The following is a 20,136-nucleotide window of genomic DNA, read 5'->3' on the forward strand; positions in this document are numbered from 1 at the left end:
TGGCAGCTGGTAGAAGGTAACAAATCTATACCTTGAGCATTCATTAGATAGATCCCCTTCTTAGCTTATATTTTGTCACATTTGGGCTATTTCCTAGGCTAATCCGAACATTGAGCCTTTGAGGACGTAAAGGATTTTAGATCTGGGCATTTTTGAGCTTTAAGAGCTCAGAGTGGGTAGCTTTACCCAGCTATGGCTTCATTCTATGATTTAGATATCCATTTTAGCTTGGATTATGTTTTTTAGCTTCATATCACCTTGCATGCACGTAAAGTTAGCAATTTTATGAGTATTCCTAGCCTTAGGCGTCCAGATCTACGAAGTGGAAGCAATGGATTGGGCTGTAATCGACAGATTAGTGAAGATACAAAGTGGACTCGGCGAGTTGATTCATGGAATCAGCGAGTCGGGTCGCAAACCATAATCTCTTCTGGTTATGAGCCAGATCAGTGAGTGAGTGGTGACTCAGTGGGTTGGAAAAGACTAGGACTCGGAGATTGAAGGACTCGCCGAGCTATGGAGTGACTCAGCGAGTCGAGTCGTGAGTTGTTAAGTTTCCGTAGACTATGAAATCGGCAAGTCAGTTGATTTTAACCAGGATTTGACTTTGAGAAGGACTTTGACCAGAGTTGACGTAGTTTGACTTATGGAGGACAGTTTAGGGTTATTTTGGTATTGGTAGCTCGGGGAGCTAGAGGAGCAGCGGTTTGAAGAGTTGTTTCCGGACACCAATGTCAGCCCGTTTAAGTAGTAGAATATGTCGGGGCAAGCTCGATGTCGGGGTTAGCCCGATGCAGTTTATATGTTTCCGGACTTCGTTTCGATGTTGGGTCGGTCCCGAGAAGTAGCTATGTATGCTTGATGTCTTTGTGATTCATGCATGTTTATGTGTTATGTGTTATGTGTTGCAGACTCTGATCCGATGTTGGGCAAACCCAATGCAAATTATATGATTATGCTATGTATGTGTCGAGGTAAGCCTGATGTATGTTATTCATTATGACATGTATTATGTCTTCGGGGAAAGCCTGATGTATGCTAGTTTATGTGTTATATGTTCCGAACTTCGGTCCAATGCCGGGGTAAGCCCGATGTAGATTATGTGATTATGTTATTTATTCCGGACTTCGATCTGATTTTGGGGCAAGCCCGATGCAATTTATGTAATCGTATTATGTGTTTATGATATATGTTATGCTATATATGTGTCGGGGTAAACCCGATGCCTGATATGGTCAGATGTTGGGATGAGCCCGATGTCGGATAGGAGTCCGATGTTGGGATTCATCCCGATGCAGTTGGGAAGAGTCCTGGAGTTATGTTATTTGTTATATGTATTTTAATGGAATGTGGTAGTTTGGGGGAGCCCACTAAGATTCGTGCTTAAATTTTCAGTTTTTGTTTCAGGTACCTCAGGTTTCAAAAGAGGAGCTCGGGAAGGTTGCAATGCATACACCATTTTTCCAGCCTCGTATGTTTATACCCTGATATATTTGACAGATGTTATGTTATACTTGAGATACACAGTTTATAGGTTTTATATTTTGAAATATAATTATTGTTTTATTAATGAGTTACAAATGAAATTTTTGGCTTGTATTTTTTGGGATGTTACAAGTTGGTATCAGAGCCTTGGTTTTAGGGATCCGGGCACACTCTCGGGTGTGTCTGAGCTGAAGCTAAGGAAGTGGTATAAAGTTTTCAAAAGAAAAGAGTCTTAGAAAAGCGAAAAGAATTTTTAGAAAGAAAAGAACTTTGAAAACAGAAAATGGGTGTGGTGCATGCAATCAGCTGAGCTCAAGTAAGTACTCCCAAATTACCCATACAATTTTGTGCTATGTTAGGAATATCAAATTTATTAGAACAACATGCTAGATTAGGACTAAGGATCTAGGAAGGATGCCTTATATGCCTGCTATATGTGATTCAACTTTATTAGAACTGCATGCTAATACATATTAGTCAGGATGATAGCTTGAGTAGTATATGCTTGATTATGTGTACTTGATGTCCGAATGTTGCTTGCTTTGTGCTTTTAGGAGTTCTGGTTGTGTTTCACTAACTAGTAAACGAATATGTTAAGTTACATATTGCAAGGACAAAATAATTTCAGAAGGTTAGGTGTAGCTCTATTTCGCAGCTCTCATCTGAGTCCAACCGTTGTAGGGTAGGATCTCTCATTCGAAGAGTTATCTAGTCTGAGTAATATGTCATAGTATTCGCGATCTAGTTAGGGAAAGAAAGCAGAGACTTCTTATGCAGCTAATGGTGTATAGTGGGATGGTGATTACCCTAGGGCAAGCCTAGGATGAGAGTAGTAGAGAGCAGCAGTAGTAGTAGAAGGGATTTGGTGGAGTCAAGGTAGTTCTTGAGGAAAGTACGGATATATGTGGAAGGTAGTATGGGCCCGTACTACTGAAAGTAGAGGATCCGTACTCGAATCAAGGAAGGTCGAGATAAGACCAGGGAACTTGTAGTGTGTGAGGTCCCTCGAGCTTTGATGAGTATTGTGATGTTAGTGATGGTATATTACCAAGTACAGTGGTGCTACGTGGTAGACCATATGGTAGCTTTGGTGTCGACGATGGATCAGGCTCAGACTCTATAGCTGGGTAGCTTGATGATCAGATAAGGGAGTTCATTCTATCTGAGGTTACGTGCAGTGTCATTGACCAGACTCTTGTGATCCTCATTATGATCAAGGAGGGTATTATAGAGATGATGATAAGAGGCCGACTACTTTCTGCACTGAGATTGCATTCATGATAGGGACCCGTATGTTGATGTTTCGGGAATTCAGAGTTCGTGAAGCTTCAGATTGGCATGGGGTTAGGGACCCCTTTGTTAGCAGCAGATGGTTGGCAGATGTCGCCAACACTTTTCGTACCAGACGTTCTCTCAGAGGAGACAAGATCCGACTTACATCCTATCTCCTGAGGGATAGAGCACGAGATTGATAGGAGGAGCTTGTTAGTGAGTGGAGTGATGAAGCAGTTAATGTTATGTCATTGGATGAATTTTAGACCAGATTTTGGGCAAAGTGTGCCCATGCGATTGAGGCATAGCAGTTGGCACAAAAGTTGTTAGATCTCCACCAAACAACTGAGACTATGGTAGATCTCACTGCCAAGTCTCGGGAAAGAGCTTATATGGTACCACAGTATGCAGTAGGTGAGGAAATGAAGAAGGTAAGTTATCACAAAAACTATAGAGTGATAGCAGGGAGATCGTGTGTATCTCAAGGTGCAAAACCCTAAATGATATGACTTTTAGAGCTTGAGAATGATATATGGACTTGGAGCAGATTGGTAAGAGGGAATCAGATCAGTTGCTTATATTGAGGGGTCTCGGGAGGAGACCCTAGATTTTGGATCAGTTTTTGAGAGACCAGCAGGGTTAGATTTAGTACAGCACTTGCGAGAAACTGCACGATAGAGTCTTTCGTTCCAGGGGTTTAGTAAGTGTGACTCTGGGTTATCCTATATTTGTGTTTGAATTATACTTCCAAGAAATGGCATACGCCAAGTGCATATCGAGAATTATTAGCGGATAGCAAAAGATCATATCCCAAATCATAGGATTGGGAGAGTACATCGTCATCTTGGTTTATTCCAAGACCGAGGAGCGGCACGAGAAGCACCTGAGGGAGGTGCTAGAGACTTTGAGGATGGAGAGACTCTCTGCAAGGTACTCCAAATGTGAGTTCTGGTTATGCGAGGTGCAATTTCTTAGGCACATTGTCAATCAGAAGGGTATTCTAGTTGATCAATCCAAGATAGAGATTGTGATGCAGTGGGAGATTATGAGCTCTCCAACTGAGATTCGGAGCTTCCTAGATCTAGCGATTATTACTAGAGATTTATTCGGGTTCCTGGAGGTGGTGTGATCTTTTGGATTGGCTATTATTAAAACACTAGCAATGGTAAGCATGGTTTTCAGCAGATTGGGCACGGAATGATAAGAAGGATTGAGAATCCTCCTAGTATTGTGTGTTGTAAAGAGCTAGTGGAATCAAAGTGGGGGAGAACCAACCAAGTGGTCAGAAGCAGAAGTAAGTGCGAGATTGGATTGGGTTCGGATCGTTGTTGAGGAGGAAAGCATCCCAAGTGGTTGTTTGGATGGAGGAACACGTGAGCGGGGAGTTAGGAAAACTTCCCGAAGTTGAGTTTGTGTATGCATGATTAGTTGTTGGTTGGTTAAGAAACCAGGCTAAGGATTTTTCCGTCAGATGGGGAAATGGTCGAGTGGTTGTCTTGATTAAGGATTGGATGAGCTAGGAGTTCAGAAAAAATTCCAAAAATTGGTTTACACTTTTCCTCGGATTTAGGGAGCATGTTTCAGGAACTAGTTTAGAGCCCCAATTAAGAGTCAAGTGTAGTTGAGTGTTAGTTTGAGTGTGTGTTCGACACAGTGTTAGAGTGTTGTAAGTCTACGGGTGTAGCAGTAGCATTCACTAAAAGCCAGATAGTGATAGAGTGTTGTAAGTTTGCGGGTGTAGTCATAGCATTCACTAGGTTGGTGGATAGCATGAGCATGTTGTTAGGACGCGGAAAGAAGAGTAGTACCCACAAATTTGAGTGTAGCAGTGAGGACACGGAAATCCATGGATTGGATTTCTGAATTACCCAGACGGGTTAGACCTGGTTAAGCTAGTGATAAGATGGTAGAAGCACCACTATATCTATGAGAGCAAGGAAGCAGTGGACTGCTTAAGGCCGTTCATGACATAAGGCTACCAATGGTCATGTAGCAATCACTTTTAGTCAATTAGAGGAGTGTGGGTGGGGCCCATATCTCCTAAGTCAGAGGAGTGTGAGCGAGGGCCCGTATCTCCTAGTTAGCTGAGTTTCGGTGAGGCATGTGTCTCCTAGTTAGTATGTAAGAGGTCTATAGAGGGTAGTCATTGAGTTTCAGGAAGGTTTTGGACCGCGTAGCCCGAGATAGGTGAGACCTTGGGGCATGGTCGCTCAGTAGTGTGGTTTGGGTGGGACTCGTGGGCGAGGCCCGTATCTTAGTAGCGTTGTAGGTAGGACCTGGTAGAGACCTTAGGGTCAGGAATAGGGGATCGAGGATCCCATGACTTGTAGATCCAGAGGGGCAGGTTAGATAGAGTAGTTTTGGATAGCCGGAGTTCCTGCAGGAGTCGCTGGGAGCAACTGAGTGGTTAGCCCAAGTTTATTAATCGGTGGGAGTCCGATAACCCGGTTAATGGAAGGATGGGTTGGACCAAGGTGGTCTCGATTCATTTGGAAGGAGGATAAGAGACAAGAAAACTTTCAGTCAGGGGCAGTAATGAAAAGAGATGTTGGGCGTGGGATAGTCAATTGACCGAGAAGTGCTACGCCCCTCACAGCAGTGTTAGGTAATCTCAGAGGGAAGGATTTGACTCGGTTGCGCAACTCTAGTTTGAGTCTTACCGTTGCACGGACGAACCTTTTACTCGAAGGATTATTTGATCCACATGCTAGTTTGGGTGTTCAGTACTAAGATATAGTAGGAAAAAGCATTCAATAGGTAGCAGTGAAGTGACTAGCAATGGGAGTGGTTGGGAATGTAGACATACCAGAAGGTATATCCTTCACAGTGGAAGAAAAGGTTGTAGTTGTGTGTGGGAAGTTTTCTTGGGAAGGCTAGTGAACGTGCAAGGTAAAAGGAGTGAAACCCCTAGGATGTCCAACATAAGTACTCTGGGAGTACAAATGGGATTGTCAGTTGGGTAACAGTTGTAGACTGTTCATGAGGTTCTAATTGCAAGGACTAGTTTTAGCTAAATGACCGAACAGAAGGTCAATGGAAGTGATTCTGTGAGGATCGGACCCACTATGAGACGATTTCACCGAACATGGATGTGGTGAGCAGATGGCAGGAGAGTTGGCCATAACGGACTTCGAGAATGAAGTCTAGTATAAGTGGGGGAGAGTTGTAACACCTATAATCTAGCAGACTAAGAAAAATAAAAGAGAACCCGAAATTAATGAAGCAAATCGTCAAGTCCAAGGAAGAACTCAACGATTCGGAGCGAGTTCTGTGTGGCAGATTAAGTGGTCGACTCGGCGAGTCGGGGGAACTGACTCGGCGAGTCAGGTCTGGGTGGGGAAACCCTAATTTTAGGACTTGGTGCCCTATTTAAGCATCCTATTCTCCGCATTAGGGTCTCAATTGTAGCCTCCATAGTCCAGAACCAAAACTCTAGCCACCCAACTTCATTTCTTGAGCTTTTGTGAAGATTAAGGTCTATTTGGAGTGCATCTTGAAGGTTTGAGAGAAAGGAGCAAGGAAGGAAGTGTAGATCCAGCCTCTACATCGGTTTGGCAGCTGGTAGAAGGTAACAAGTATATACCTTGAGCATTCATTAAATAGATCCCCTTTTTAGCTTATATTTTGTCACATTTGGGCCATTTCGTAAGCCAATCCGAACATTGAGCCTTTGAGGACGAAAAGGACTTCAGATCTGGGCATTTTTGAGGTCTAGGAGCTCTGAATGGGTAGCTTTACCCTGCTATGGCTTCATTCCATGATTTAGACATACATTTTAGCTTGGATTAAGTTTTTTTTAGCTTCATATCACCTTGCATGCACATAAAGTTAGCAACTTTATGAGTATTGCTAGCCTTAGGAGTCCAAATCTACGAATTGGAAGGAATGGATTGGACTGTAATTGAAAAATTGGTGAAGACACAAAGTGGACTCGGCGAGTTGGGTCGCAAACCTTAATCTCTTCTGTTTATAAGCTAGATTAGTGAGTGAGTGGTGACTCAGTGGGTTGCACAAGACAAGGACTCGGAGATTGAAGGACTCGACAAGTTATGGGGTGAGTTGGCGAGTCGAGTCGTGAGTTGTAGAATTTTCGGAGACTATGAACTCAACGAGTTAATAAGATGACTCGGCAAGTAGGGTCAACATGGAAGGTTTACTTTGAGCAGGACTTTGACCTTAAGAAGCACTTTGACCAGAGTTGACTTAGTTTGACTTCTGGAGGATAGTTTAGGACTAAGTGTTATTTTGGTATTGGTAGCTCGGGGAGCTAGAGGAGCAGTGGTTCAGAGAGTTGACAGATAGCAATCAGGAGGGTATCACCAAGAGCTTCATAAGTTCAAGGTGAGTTTTCGTCTAGTAGGAACGGGTCTAAAGCACCAATGTCGGCCCGTTTAAGTAGTAGAGTATGCCAGGGCGAGCTCGATGTCGGGATTAGCCCGATGCAGTTTATATGTTTCCGGACTTCGGTCCGATGCCGGGGAGGTCCCGAGAAGTAGTTATGTATGCTTGATGTCTTTGTGATTCACGCATGTTTATGTGTTATGTGGTATGTGTTGCGGACTCCGATCCGATGCCAGACAAGCCTAATGCAGATTATGTGATTATGTTATGTATGTGTCGGGGTAAGCCCGATGTTTGTTAGTCATTATGCCATGTATTATGTATTCGGGGCAAGCCCGATGTATGCTAGTTTATGTGTTATATGTTCCGGACATCGGTCCGATGTTGGGGTAAGCCTTATGCAGATTATGTGATTAGGTTATTTTTTCTGGACTTCGATCTGATGTCGGGGCAAGCCTAATCTAGTTTACGTAATTGAGTTATGTGTTTCTGATATATGTTATGTTGTGTATGTTTCGGGGTAAGCCCGATGTCGGGGAAAGCCCGACGACGAGGTGAGCTCGATGCCCGATGCGGTCGGATATCGGGTTGAGCCCGATGTCGGATAGGAGTTCGATGTCGGGTAAGCCGATGTTGAGATTCATCCCGATGCAGTTGGGAAGAGTCCCAGAGTTATGTTATTTGTCATATGTATTTGTATGGTATGTGGTAATTTAGGGGAGCTTACTAAGCTTTGTGCTTACAGTTTCAGTTTTGGTTTCAGGTACATCAGGTTTCAAAAGAGGAGCTCGGGAAGATTGCAGTGCACACACCATTTTTTCAGCCTCGAATGTTTATACTCTGATATATTTGACAGATGTTATGCTATTCTTGAGATACATAGTTTATGGTTTTTATATGTTGAAAGATAATTATGGTTTTATTAATGAGTTAAAAATGAAAATTTTGGCTTGTATTTTTGGAATGTTAGACCAACTCAATGTCTAAGTGAAATTAGGGTTTTCACATGAAATGATGATTATGGTTAAGTTTTCCTACTTAACCCACTAAGGACTTAATCCATTAAGTCCAATATTGACTAAGGTTAATTGAAATTGATTATTAATTAATATTTTAAGTTTAGTGAATAATTCAAGTGCAGGTCCTAATCAAATGTAACGTCCGTAGATTCGGGTTAGTCAATTTAGAGACTATAAGTGTCAAAAATTACTTTTAAATAGAATATTATTTAGAATAAATAATCTTAACCAAGTTATAGTATATGTCACAAGGGTTCCATACATATAAAGAACGCTGAAATCCGAGTTATATTAAAAAAGTTATGAGCCATCGAATATTTACGGCAAAACCGGCACGACACCGAGAATCGCAAAAAGTGAATTTACGATAAAATACTTTCTAACCTTAGCGATCTAAATGAATGTCGTATTATATGTTAAAATGAGATTATGCATAAAAAGAGTGTCTAACTCTGACTTCGTATGAGGAAGTTACGATTTTTCTAAGATTTAACATAATAGTGAATAGCCCGAAAATTCGAATTTTAGATTGGTCGATTTTTAGCAAAAATAATCTAAACGAGAAATGAAGATATAGTTAATAGGAGTTAAATGATAAAAATACATTCGAAAACGGAGCTCATATGCGAAAGATATGGAGAAAGCTTAGCCCCTACTCTTCAAGCGCGACGAATTTGATACAATTTTGTAAATCCGAGATAGAACGAGAATTAGCCGATGGAGTCTAAATGAATGTTGTAGTACTCATAAATACCAATGCGTGGATATAAATAACGTTGATAATAGAGCTCGTATGTTAAAGATATGGATGAAACTTAGTCTCTACTCTTTAAGCCCAACGAATTTTAATACAGTTTTGTAAATCTAAGATAGAATGAGAATTAGCTAGGGAGGTCTAAATGAAACTTTTAGTACTCGTAAATACTAACGCGTGGATATAAAGAACGTAGAAAATGGAGCTTGTTCGTGGAATATACGGACGAAACTTAGGGGCTACTCTACGATAAAATCTCTATAAATAAAGGATGAATCATTCATATTTTCTTCACACCATAAACCTTTCTTTCTCTCTCTAACTACCAAACCCCCCAAAGCCTAGAGTCCCTCCCTAGCACGAGAAGGAAGCCCTGGAGCTCCCGACGGCTTTGAGAAAAAGAGCTTTTCGGCTCGGAAAAGTTGCTCCAACGAAGCCCGATTTTTAATAAAACCCGCTGTAAGTGAGCTACGCCTACCCTATTTTAAATATAGCTTGTATTTAAATATATATCCTTATTATGAACCTATAAATAAGATTTATCAGTGATTCAAAGTCGTTGTACTGATTAATCTACTTACGGGAATGATGTCTAAGATGCAATTTAGTGAGGTGTTTAAAGTGGGATTTCCAAACAGTATACTTCATATACTAAACAAACCCTACCTCCGATATGATCCTACCTGGTTGTTCCTTACTTGATAGATCATGAAAGTAGACTTTGATTTAATGATGAATCTAGACTAATAATTAGTCGCAATAAAGATTAGACTAAAACTTAGCGATAATAATTCTAGGTTTCGTCGAAGGAAAATAGAATCGTTAAATGCGAAGCGCTGCCCGAGTTTGGAATCATCACTTTAACAAGTCAGTGCATGGTTACTTTCATCTTGCACATAGATATGAAGTATTTAATATAAATTACGTGTTGTGAGTGCATGGTCGCTTTCATATTACATATAGATATGAAGCATTTAACATAAATTACGTGGTGTGAGTGCATGGTCCCTTTCATCTTACACATACATATGAAGTATTTAATATAAATTACGTGCTGTGAGTGCATAGTTATTTTCATCTTACACATAGAAATGAAGTATTTTATATAAATTACGTGTTATGCGTGCATATTATCTGTATACTTGCTGTCTATGTTGGATGAATGATTTTATACAAGTTTTATATGATTTAAAATGTATATGTATTTATATCTACGTAATATGTTGGGTAAAACATGGGTAGATGAAATATGAGTTGGATGATGAGTTAAGACGTGATATAGACCATGAGGTAAGGGTGAGAGGTGGACGATATGAGAAACCTCGTTCCCAAATGTTGGCCCCGTTATCTAGGAGAGTATGGATGACAACCACAAACTATTCTAGATAGTCCAGTGGAACACTAGCAGGCTCGCAACCTGTAGGTGTTATGAATGATGTGTTCACCGATGTACGCTAAAAACCCATTGACATGTATTGCGAGTGGACTCTCGATAACAATACTTTCAATAAACGAGATAAACTCGGGCGACTATGCAGACTTAGTGCCCGAATCCTCGCGACTATGTAGACTTAGTGCCTAAACCCTGGTGACTATGCAAACTTAGTACCTAAACCCTGCCGACTATGCGGACTTAGTGCCTGTTGTATAAACCCTGATGACTATGCAGACTTAGTGCCTAAACCCGGTGATGATGGACTTCGTGCCAATTCCATAGGATAATCGTTAGGAATAAATGAACGAGGAATAGTTAATTCTTATGGTAGATCCTTAAGAGTAAAGAAGATAATGGGGATGGATAATTGGGTTGATTGATTGTTTAAATATTAAACATGATAATTTTATTATTGTGGGTTAAAAACCCTATGTACTTACTAGGTTTCCCAACCTGACCCACTCAGTTTATTTATATCACATGTGTTGATATGAAGTCATATTACACTGAGAGATTAAGGAGATATAAATGACTAGTGATAATGAATGTAAGTTATGTTTATGCTTATGTTTTAGTATTGACGATAACATCCCAAATGTTTTAAAATGAATAAAAATACTTTTCTTCGGAAATGCTTTGATAACGTATTTATCATGTTTTACTGGGAACAAATTTTGCAACATTTTTATTGAAAGTGGTACCCTGATTTTTATAAAGCATAAACAAAATCGGTCTTTTCTAGTCGTGAAAATGGGGATGTCACATCAAATCCCCAAAATTAGGGTTTCAAGACATTAGGGTTTTTCAAATCCTAATTAGTGTTTCCAACCCAAATACTAGCCCATTGGTCACATGGTTGGGCTTTTAGGTCAATTAGGGCTTCATTAGGTCTACTAGGATTTTATTAGGCCCACTAGGGTTTCATAAGTCGAACAACACCCACTACTACCTCAGGTACTGGTGGTCAACGACAGTACTAGGGTTTCACATTGGTAGTTATGGTTCTAGTCCATTTTTTTCCAAGCATCCCAAAAGCAACTAAGAACAAGCAAAAGCACACGGCCAACCAACACGACGACTGGTGGCGACAAGAAGTGGCAGCCACCACCTCACGATGGTGGTTATGAGTTTTCTTTATTATACTAGTCTCTAATTACATTTTACAATGCTTAACCCAAAAATAGCACATCCAAATAAAATACACACACAACCACCTTGTGGTGGCCGACGGTGGCACATGACGGTAGCCACCACCCCATAGTGGTGGTGATGGCTTCCTTGGTTTTCCAGCCACACAAAAAACACACACACACACACTTCAAATTGAAGAATACACTCCAGCCACCCACCTGGTGGCTCACGGCGGCAACAACGACGATTTTGCGATGGAAGCGACTACTTGACGGTGGTGCCAGTGATTTCTTTTGGTTCCCAGTCAAGCAGCCACACACACCAGCAAGCCCTTGCTCGGAAATATAGATGCAACCACCACTTGGTGGTGCATGATGACGGCAGAAGTAGTCCTAGTGGCCACAACAGTGGCTAATAATGATGGCTAATGGGAGGTGTGAAAAAGAATAGAGGTGGAACCGTTGTTGAAGTGGTGGCTACGCAACAACAAAGAAGAGGCGAAGAGGGTGGGCAACTGCCACCATAAATTACAACAACGACGTCCTCTAACAAGTTTCTCCGGTCATCTACAACCATGACGTCCTATGGCAGCCTTGGCCTTCAGCAGGGGTTACAACAACGATAGAGATCGGTGGATACATTCCCGACTGGAATGGAAAGTGAAGGTGGTGATGGACGGTTGAAGTAACACCGGTGATGGCGTTGCTCGCCTGTAGATGACGACAACGGGCAGAGGAAGAAGATGACGGAGGAGTGGTGGGAACGTAACCCCTCGGAGAACGGCAATGGTGGTTCACAGCAGCAACTTCCAACTACTTTTCTTTCTTTCCGACGTAAAAGGGTTAGCTCCAGCGGCTGGAAGGTAGCGGGAGGCATAAGGGTGGCGGCTGCACTTTATCCCTTAAGGTTAAGGTTTCTTAGGGTTTATTTACCCGACACAATGGAACATATTGCCATGATTGCAGAAATGGTCCCTCTCTTCTAAAATCATTTCGTATTCACTCCAATATTTACCCTTTAAACCCCGACTCCCATAATTCCTCTCATATTAAGTCCAGTAGTTACCAAACAACCCCTCCTCTACAAATTGTTTGCAGATGAAGTCCACAACTTACCATTCAACCCCTAAGCCTCCAAAATCTCTTCAAATTAAGTCCTAATAATTTACCAAGTAGTCTCTTCCTTCATAATTATTTACAAAACCAATCCGAAACTTACACTTTTAACCCCCGACTTCTAAAATTGTGACAATTAGCTCCTCGAGACCAACACCTTGCTATAAAATTATTATTTTAGAGCTACTATACATTCATTAATTATTTTATTTATTTAATAAACAGTGTGTTATAGATTACCTCATTCTCAACCTTTTTTTGTCAATTGAACCCTCCCCTCTCTCTCTCTCTCTCTCTCTCTATATATATATATATATATATATATATATATATATATATATATATATATTAATTTTAAATCTTATTGGTTTTCTACCTCAAATCTATGCTTGCATACCTCAATTTTATTTTTTAGATTACCTATTTTGGATGAAATTTTGATAGGTTAACAAATACTATGTTTCATGAGCACAGTAAGAAAAAAAATACTTAGTAGCGCAAACATTTGGTTATATCTTAAAGGGAATATGACTTATTAAGGTAATTAACTTTTTGAGTTGTTCACATATAGGTAACTATCTTTTTTTGTATACTTCTAGGTAACAAACTTTTTGGAACTGTTCACATATGACCATTATGACCTTCTGTAGTAGGTTACATCCAACTACAGCAGGTCACAATGGTTATATGTGAACACTTTCAACAAGTTCGTTACCTAGATGTGTACAAAAAATAGTTACCTAAATATGAACAAAACCAAAAGTAAAAGTAAATTACACGAATGGCCCCTATGGTTTGGAGGAATTTGTGCTTTTGGTGCCTAACTTATTTTTTAACTCGAATGGTCCCTACTGTTTATTTTTGTTGCTCACTTAGTCCCTGTCTTACCTAAAAAGACTATTGTGCCCTTATTAATTTATTTTTTAATTAGTTTTCTTATTTATGTATTTGTTTTTATATGTTTAAAAAATTTATTAGATCCCACATATTTGTATCTCCTCACCGAAAACCTTAAACCACATTTGAGAAATTTAATCTGGGTCCCACCGGTAACCGTCCCATTTATCATCCTTTTCAATTTCTATTTTATTTCCATCTTTAGTGATATGGAAGTCTTCACCATCCTTTTTTTGTCCTTCAACTTTGGTCAACAAACACTATAACTCACTGTCTCTTCACTTTATGGGTTTTGTGGTGTTGGTTCGCTGGAGTTGAAGGACAAAAAAAGAATGGATGGTAAAGACGTTGATGTCACTAAAGATGGAAAATAAATAAAAGTTGAGGATGAAGGGAGATAAGAGATGGGATGGTGAGGAGATACAGATATGTAGGGTCTATGAGTTTTTATAAAAATATAAAAAACATATATAAATAAGAAAATTAATAAAAAAAATTAAATTAATAAGGGCACAATAATCTTTTTAGGTAAAATAAGAACCAAACGCAACAAAAATAAACAGTATGGACCATCCGAATTAAAAAATTAAGTTAGGCACCAAACACACAAATTCTCCCAAACCGCAGAGACCATTCGTGTAATTTACTCTTACTTTTGGTTTTGTTCATATTTGGCTAATTGTTTTTTTACACATGTTGATAACGAACTTGTTGAAAGTGTTCACATGTAACAATTATGACCTACTGTAGGCAGATGTAACCTGTTACAACAGATCGTAATAATCATATGTGAACAGTTCGAAAAAATTTGGTATCTATATATTTATACAAAAAAAAATAGTTAACTATATGTGAAAAAACCGAAAAATTAATTACCTTAATTAATCGTATTCCCAATCTGAAACACATCTTACCGAGTTTTTGAATTGCATTTCCGTCCGATATATTCAACACCAAAAAATCACATCTACCCAAAATAAAAATACTAACAAACATTCTGTCTTAATCAACGTGGAGTTATCAAAACAAACCAAACTATTATGAGCAAATCTAGAGACTAATTAATTTCCTTGGTAGAATCTTCCGAGCTGAGTCCTTACAACTACAATCTTGCAAAGCATTAAAGAACTTTGTATATATATGAATAATAAAAAGGTCATCTACTTTACATTTCAAGATGATTGCGTTTGACTTAATTCAAGAGCCTTCAATTTAGTGGACCCAAGATCCCTATACGGTCCAACACCACCAGCCACTCCTTCCTCTTCTACGTATCTTCTTTTTTCCCTTGCAGCTCTTTTCCAAAACAACCACATAACTCCCAAAAATATCAAAACTACCCCACATAATAACCCTATCCCAACACCCAACCACACCACCATCTTCTTCTTCCCACCACCTTCTTTCACCTTAAAGTATCCCATCTTAGTTTCATCGTCAACGGCCACTAGTGTTTGAATGGGGTAATCTATGGTGTAGCAGAACCCAGATGTGTTACTGTACACCGCTCCCCAACACGTGCACACTTCTTCACATGCACTCTCACACTTCTCTAAAGAACTCTTTCTCGTGTACGCCATTATTTCTTTGTAGGGTAGCTCAACTCCGTATTTTCTCAACACCCGATATTCTCTATCAAACAAGCCACAGAAGTCACCACCGGCGACTTGTTTCCGGTTACCTGGAATCTGACAACTGCCGGAGATGTATTCCTTCCGGTCGTCTAAACAAGAACAGCCCTTACCCGGCTGGCAGAGGCCATAGCTACCGCAGGTGCTTGGAAGCTCACATGGGTCGGATATTTGCTTGAAATCCACCACCCATGATGACCCGGTCCAAAAATAGGCAATTAGATTTCCATCAGGTTCGAGTCGGATTCTGCGATTACCCAAACCGGGTTGTTGGAAGGTGCTAAAAGGCTGAACATCAACTGGTGTAGACCCGTTTTGGTACATGCCCAGATACCCGTCCGGGTTTAATATAACCCGGATAGGTCCTTCGCCTTCAAACACGCGAGCTTTAGCTTCTAAAGGATTGTGCTTAAGGTATAATTCACCATGAACCGTGTCGTGATCAGAACTTGAATTCATGTTGAACTTCGCGTAAAAACCGATAAAATTGGATCCGAGCTTCATAGAATAAAGCCCATTTGATGAAACCAATTTCATGGCGCTTGTGAAATTTTGATTCTCCATGAGGGTATTATAGGGAAACTGAAAACTCTGCCAAAGTATGGAAATTGTGCCAGTTACCTTCTCGATTAGTAAATTTGACGTGTTCGAGATGCGTACACGGTCCCCATCGGTGTAGGTTGACCAAAATAGCCCTGTGTCCGTATCAGAAATTACAAGGCTGCCATTGAATATGATTCGAGTCTGGTCAGACCACCTTGCTAATTTGTTTGTGTTGGCGATCCAAAGTGGCTCCTTGGAGGGGACGTGGATGACGGCAAGGGACAGCTGATTTTGGTTAACTCGGAGGAATCCCAGTGAGTAGTTACCAACCGAGTCCCTGAGCAGTGTTTGAAATGATGACGTGGATAAATCGGGGGCAGTGTTGAAGCCTTTGAGTAGTTCTTGTGGGGCTCCGGTGCGGTAGGTTGCCGTGGTGGTGAAATGAGAAAGTAGGGTAACTAGAAAGAGGGTCAGCTGAGTCCACCGTGGGCAACAAAGAGTGTTGATGATGAGCTGCTTGGCCATGTTGAAAGTAAACGAGCTCCTTCATGTGATAGAGAAGAACTTCATATATATATATATATATATATATATATATATATATATATATATATATATATATATATATATATATATATATATATATATATATATATATATATATATATATATATGTGTGTGTGTGTGTGTGTGTGTGTGTGTGAGATTAAAAAAAATGAGAGATCTTCAGATTTCATGAAACATATATTTCTTGTTTGTTGTTCTAACGCTCTAGTGTACCGACAGTAGCAGTGTTTGTGTAATCATAAATGATTATATATATATATATATATATATATATATATATATATATATATATGTTCACAGACTGATTAATCATATATGATTATAACAGTTGGTGACATAAAAGATAGCTGTGACAGATGTGGCTGTTGTATAACTGACGAAGATGATAATGGTGGGGTCGGCTGGTATAAGAGGTGGTGGTAGTAATGGTGGCGGTGACGGTTGTGATGGTGGGGATGATGGTGGAGGAGAAAGGAAAGAGTGACGCTTTATAATCATTTATGATTATAACAGACTTGCCGCGCCGATTCACCTGAGAGTTAGAGCGGCAGACTTGAAATATGTGGCTAATATTGAATCTCAAAATCTTTATTTTATTTTTAATCACGACGGAACCTATATATATATATATATATATATATATATATATATATATATATATATATATATATATATATAAAGAGAGAGAGAGAGAGAGAGAGAGAACGAGAGAAAGAGAGAGAGAGAGAGAGAGAGAGAGAGAGAGAGAATTTCTTATTTCGAAAAGAATAAAGAACAAATTTAGGTCCTGTTTGATAGTTGTTGACTGAGAAAGTGTTGACTGAGAAAAGTCTGTCTAGGAAAGAAATCCTAACTGAGTAAGAAATCTTGTTGTTTGATTGTCTATCTGACTGAATGTGCCGAGTGATGAAAAATGACAATTTTACCCTGCTGTTATATATAGTGATGGATTAATTAAGTTGCTGAATAATTATAAAAACATACACATTGTCATAAAAAATGTAAATTACACACAAATAAAAAATGTTATACAAAATGTAAATTAAACATAAATAATTTAATATCCAAATAAAAACATAATGAAATTAAAAATAACATAATAATTCAATGTAAAGTAGGTGAAAGTAGTCGATTTGCAATCTGATCACGCAAAACACGCATATACTCAACGTCTTCTGGACCCCATTCTACGCATTGTATGTTTTCTCTATCAATTCCCCCACCTTGGACGTTAGGAGTAACCATAGTGTCCTCTTCGAAATTTCTAAACAAGTCATCTTATATATTATATTTCCTTATAAAATTATGGACTGCGACACAAGCAATGACTATGTCTCTTTGCACTGTAAAAGGATAAGGAGCCATTTGTTTTAAGATTGAGAATCTCGCCTTCAATACACCATAATCATGCTAAATAACATTTCTAAGTTGTGCATGAGCATAATTGAACCTTTCTTCTCTAGTTAAGGGTCTGCCTCTTCGAAAATCGGCTAACCAATACCTAGTATTGCGGTATGGAGCCATAAACCCACGAGTGTTTATATATGCGACATCACAAAGGTAATATTTCTCCGCAAATGAATGTGACACATATTATATAAAGAAGATAGATAATAAAATTTATATAAATATTACAAATGTAACACCCCAAAGTTTGGAAAGTCAAGAAATGAAAGAAGACCTCAATTTTAAGGAGAGACTCGATGAGTCCATGGAGGGACTCGGTGAGTCCGAGCGGGATCCGGGTCGTGGTGTAATCGACCGACTCGGCGAGTCGGCCAAGGAGACTCGACGAGTTGGGTCTGATCGAGGAAAACCCTAAATTCGGGACTTGGAGCGTATATAAGCGTCTCATTCTCCTTCCTAGGGTTCCTTTACTGCCTCTCTACCCCAGAACACCAAACCCTAGCCGCCATATCCGTTTTTGAGCTAGATCTTACCTTGAAGAATGCACTAAAGCTTGGAGGAGGAAGAAAGACCTTGGAGGTGCAAGAAGGGACTGTAGATCTGGGATTGTGGAGTCATTTCAGAACAATTGGAGGTAATAAGCTGTTGCTTGGACTCCCTTTGCATCTAGATCTATTCTTATGTGTGAGTTTTGGTCATTGTTGGTTTGTTATGTAACCAATTCGAGTTGGAGGTTCAGATCTGAGGTTGCTACCTCAGATCCATGTTGGTTTTGGTCTTGAATCCCCTAAAGTATCAGCCCTTGGTATGTTGAAGAAGCATGGTTGCCATAAACCCTAATTTAGTATGTTTTGAGCATAGATCTGTCAATCTACACGTAAAGTTTGCCACTTTACGTGGGGAATAGGCCCTAGAAGTATGGATCTATGAGTTGGAAGTTCTGTTTGGCTCGAAAAGCCACTGCATGGATTGAGGACTGGATAGACTCGGCGAGTAGCTTGAAGATGAGGAGGAACTCAACGAGTAGGATGAGCAGCTCGTCGAGTCAGATGAAGTTAGGCATGGCCTCGGCGAGTTGGATGAACAACTCGACGAGTTGGTTGAAGATTGTCTAGGACTCGGCGAGTCTGTTCTTGGACTCAGCGAGTCAGATCGCGAAACCCTAAACCCTTCGAGTTGAGACTCGAATCAGTGAGTCGGGTGGTGACTCAGCGAGTTGGACAGGACAGGACTTGGAACTAGTTGGACTCGGCAAGTCATAGACTGACTCGGCGAGTCGAGTCGCGAATAAGAAAGACACTGAGCGTAGGAACTCGGCGAGTCAGTAGGTAAACTCGGCGAGTAGGGTTGACCTGGAAGGTTGACATTGACTAGGATTTTGACCTTGACCATAGTTGACCTAGTGACCTTTGGAGGTCAGTTGGACTAAGTGTTTTATTGGCTTTCAAAGCTTGAAGAGTTAGTGGAGCAGCAGTTCGGAGTTAGAGGTCAAGTAGCAGTCAAGAGGATTAGCAGCATCAGTTCAACAGTCTCAGGTGAGTTTCCTTCCAGTAGGGACGGGTCTAAGGCCACAATGCCGGCCCGTTCAGTTAGCAATAGTTTACGGACTTCGGTCCGATGCAGTAGTTAGTATGTTTGATGCCTTCGTGGCTCAGACAGGATTTATGTGCTATGTTTTATGTGTTATGTGTTATGTGTTCCGGGCTATGGCCCGATGTAGTATGCAGTATATGTGTTCATGCTAGTTGATATGTTATGCTATGCTATGTTCAGTCAGTTAGCCCGGACTTCGGTCCGATGCAGGGGACAAGGTCCCAGTCAGTTTCCGGACTTCGGTCCGATGCAGGGGGCAAGGCCCCAGTTAGCCCGAACTTCGGTCCGATGCAGGGGACAAGGTCCCAGTCAGTTTCTGGACTTCGGTCCGATGCAGGGGGCAAGGCCCTAGTTAGTCCGGACTTCGGTCCGATGCAGGGGACAAGGTCCCAGTCAGTTTCCGGACTTCGGTCCGATGTAGGGGCAAGGCCCCAGTTAGTCCGGACATTGGCCCGATGCAGTGGGCAAGGCCCAGTATGTGCTTTATATGTTGTTGTATGGTATGTGTTAGATTGGGGGAGCTCACTAAGCTTCGTGCTTACGGTTTTCAGTTTTGGTTTCAGGTACTCAGTTTTCAAAAGAGGAGCTCGGGGAGATTGCAGTGCACACACCATAGTCAGTTAGCCTGGGAATGTTTGACTCTGATAATGATACTATGTTTTGAATTAATACTCGAGAATTTATGTTATGACTTATGATACAGTTTTTATAAAGATGATTCTAGTAATGCTTTTAAAGAATTTTTTTGGTCGTGATTTTTGGGTCGTTTCAAGTTTGTATCAGAGCCTTGGTTTGAGGGATTCAGATATGCATTCGAGTGTATTTGAACTCAAACTAAGGACACGATAAAGGATTTTCAAAAGAAAAACATTTTTGAAAAAGGGTTTTGGAAAAAGAACTTAGAAAGAAAAGAGTTTTGAAAACGAGAAAAGGGTGTGGTGCATGC

At 40.3% G+C, this 20,136-nt stretch overlaps 1 pseudogene; it reads right to left on the minus strand.

Moving 5' to 3' along the window:
* Positions 1-14,621: 14,621 nt before the first annotated feature.
* Positions 14,622-16,148, minus strand: LOC145002839 (PAN domain-containing protein At5g03700 pseudogene; annotated as a pseudogene).
* Between the last annotated feature and the right edge of the window lie 3,988 nt (positions 16,149-20,136).

This window comes from Lactuca saligna, chromosome 6, assembly GCF_052625555.1.
Source record: "Lactuca saligna cultivar CGN05327 chromosome 6, ASM5262555v1, whole genome shotgun sequence".
NCBI classification, from domain to species: domain Eukaryota; kingdom Viridiplantae; phylum Streptophyta; class Magnoliopsida; order Asterales; family Asteraceae; genus Lactuca; species Lactuca saligna.